This window comes from Alligator sinensis, unplaced genomic scaffold (genome assembly GCF_000455745.1).
Source record: "Alligator sinensis unplaced genomic scaffold, ASM45574v1 scaffold481_1, whole genome shotgun sequence".
Taxonomy (NCBI): domain Eukaryota; kingdom Metazoa; phylum Chordata; order Crocodylia; family Alligatoridae; genus Alligator; species Alligator sinensis.
Genome location: NW_005842201.1, coordinates 822,940 through 826,287, shown reverse-complemented (window position 1 = coordinate 826,287; position 3,348 = coordinate 822,940). Strand labels below are relative to the sequence as shown.

At 42.2% G+C, this 3,348-nt stretch overlaps 1 protein-coding gene across 2 annotated transcripts in view; it reads left to right on the top strand.

Annotated features, from left to right (window-relative positions):
• The window catches only part of GNAT3 (G protein subunit alpha transducin 3), a 54,039-nt gene that overhangs the window by 14,054 nt on the left and 36,637 nt on the right, over positions 1-3,348 (top strand). The window lies entirely within an intron of this gene.

The window sequence follows — 3,348 nt, the reverse complement described above, 5'->3', positions numbered from 1 at the left end:
CATGGGCAGGAAGGAGGGTTGGGGTCAGATGACCCCAGCTAGGTGCTTGTAGATCTCTTCTTTGAGAACTTCAGGAAGTCGGATGAGGTCCCGGATGATTGAAAAAGGGCAAATACGGTTCTCATCTTTAAGTAAGGGAAGAAAGAGGATCCAAAGAATTACGACCAGTCAGTTTGGCCTTAATACCTGGAAAGATCATGAAGCAGGTCCTCAAGAAATCTATTGTGAAGCACTTATCAAAAGCAGTCAGCATAGATTCACCAAAAGCAAGTCACGCCTGTCCAAGTTGATTTCCTTCTATGATAAGATGACAAGCTTATGTAGGGAGAGAAGTGGATGTTATATACCTTAACTTTAGCAAGGTTTAACATGGTCTCCCATGACATTCTCATTAACAAGCTAAAGAAATGCAGACTAACCAGAAGTAGTGTAAGGTGGATACATAACTAGTTGGATCATTGTATTCAGTGGGCAGTCATCAATGGCTTAATGACTAGTTGGGAGGAAGTATCAAGTGCAGTTTCCCAGTGGTCTGCCCTGGGTCCAGAATTCTTCAACATCTTTGTTAATTATTTGGATAATTAGACTGAGTACACACTTAGCAAATTTGCAGATGACATCAAGTTGAGTAGAGTTCCAGACACTCTGGAGGGCAGAGCAAGGATACAGAATGACTTAGACTGAAAAACATGGTCTGAAAGTAACCAGGTAAGATTAAAAACGGATAAGTGCAAAGTCCTGCACTTAGGACGGAATAACTGCATGCACAAATACAGACTGGGGAATGACTGTTTAGGCTGCAGTACTGCTGAGCAGAACCTGGGGGTTACAGTAGACGATACGCTGAATACAAGCCAACAGCATGCTCTTGTTGTAAAAAGGGTCAGTGGTGTACTGAGTTGTATTAATAGGAGTGTTACTTACAGATCACAGAAAACTATTCTTTTGCTTTATTCAGTACTGGTGCAGCCTCACCTGGAGTACAATGTCCAGGTTTGGAACTCACTTTTTAAGGAAGATGTAGACAGATTGGAAAGAGTCCGGTGGAGAGCAACAAAAATGATCAGAAGCCTGGAAAGCATGACATATGAGGAAAGGCTAAAAGAACTAGAGTTATTTAGTTTAGAGAAGAGAAGACCGAGGATGGATTTGATTACAGTCTTCAAATATATAAAGGGAAATTATAAAGAGGATGGAGATGTGCTCTTTTATGTGGCCATCAAGGGCAGCACTAGGAACAATAGATTCAAGCTTCAGCAGGGGAAATTTAAGTTAGAAATTAGATGGCACTTTCTGACTGTGAAGGTAGTCAAGGCCTAGCACAAGCTAGCTAGACAGGCTGTAGAGTCTTCATCCCTAGAAATTTTCAAGAGCAGGTTGGACAGACACTGTAAATAGGATGGTCTAGTCAGGGATGGCTTTGACTTTAGCAGGGAGCTGGATAACTTTGTAAGGTCCCTTCCAGCCGTACTTTCCTATGATTCTATGATCTGAAGAAGGAAGGAGGTAGTGGCAGCTACCTAGTCTGCAACTCAGCTGGGGAAGGAGAAGTAGTTCAGGATTACTGCCAAAGAAATTTGGACTACTGTTAAATAGTTTGGTTTGTCAAAGTTGCTGTTAACACATTTTTCCCTTTCCCTTTCTATTCTGTTAACCTCTGAGATCAGGTGGACCACACTCTTGACTCTGTGCTGAGGGTGGTATGTTGTGGCTGATACAGAGTCCAGAACATCCCTATTAATTTTAGTCTATGAACTGACAAGAAATTTATTTTGGGGGTTTTAGTTTCTGACCTGAGTCTTAGACCAAACAGAAAATGTGTCTAATGTCTTTAGGGATGTACTTGGTAGCTGTGTTGGCCTGAGACAAAAATGCAAAAATGGTTTCCTAGTTGGTCTAATAAAATCATTTCTGAACCAGGAGTTCTAGATTTTTACATTTCTAATGTCTTTAGACACTTGCAGAGAAGATGCTCCTTTCACTAGCCACTTGTCCACATAAAGCTTTGCCAAGACTCCTTACTACCAGTTGAAACATTTGGATGAACACCCTTGTACTGAATCCTGTCTCAGATACTTCCTTTATGGCTGCATGATGGATGGGTGTATGATGGATGAGTGTATATAGGCAGAAGGCTGTTCACCAAAATGTTCTGGCATACCTCATCAGATCAATAGATAAGAGCTGGTCCCCCAGTTCCAGGAAGGGGATTATGGTAATTGGTGTCACCCTCTTGAACTTCAGTTTTTGGATGAATGATACGAGTTTCTCCAGAACTGAACTAGGCCATCACCTCCCTTTTACCTTTGGCTTTATGAAAAAAAAAAATCCCTTCAACATCAAAGAAAAGGGTGCAACTCTTTTCTCTTATGTTGAAATAAGGATTTTAAAGGTTTTTATTGATCTCATGAAAGGAGGCACAGGAATAGGATTTGGAAATAGACATTCAGATGAACTGGATGGTATAACCAATTGGGACTATGTCCAAGATTAATTGATCAATTGTAGGGGGCCTCACATACCTGATAGACCTAGCACTTCCTGAAAAGTGGTGCGATTGACACTGGAATTATATGAATTGGGTCAGATCTGTCACCAAAGACATCAAAATATTTGCATATATTCCAACAAATCCAGTCTTTTACACTTCCTATGTATTGGAAAACTGATGTGCTTCCTCCTTTTCTGATATCACTATGTGAGAAGATGGGTATGGATATATAAAGAAGTACTCTGCCCCTTTGTGTAGAACCTGGAGTTTCACTTTGCCAAACATGAGGAGAGGGCTGCCATGGCTTGGAGTTAAACAGTAGCATAGTCTGCCTGGGTCCATTATCACGTTGTTTGGAGAATAGGCCAAGTCTCTATCAAGACTTTAGTGTTGAATGACTTGGTTCCTTCAGTATCCTCAGTGGGGACCTGAAGATGGTTGCCATCCTTACAAGTATAGGGTGACCAGAAAAGTTACCAGTGCATTTGTGAAGAAAGAGGTGTTGGAACTAGGGCCTTCTACATCTACAAATGATATCATGCATTAGACCTGTGTGAAGAGGCTAACAGTCACTTCGGATTTGGCCGATTTGGGGTACAGTGATTTGCGTTGGTGATTCGAATCACTGTCCCAAATTGATTCAACAGAATCTGATTTGGAGATTTGCGAATCAGCCAGGCCCATCCTCCATCCACTTTCCCAGCACGGCAATGTTTGTCCTGCCTGCCCGCACTCCTGGCACTTCAAAAAAAAAAAAAAAAGCCCCCAACTCACTGGATGTTGCCCCACAGGGGGGGTGATTCCCGCTGCCCCCTACTACCCCATGCTGTGTGTGGGGCTCTGCCACAAGCCCCCCA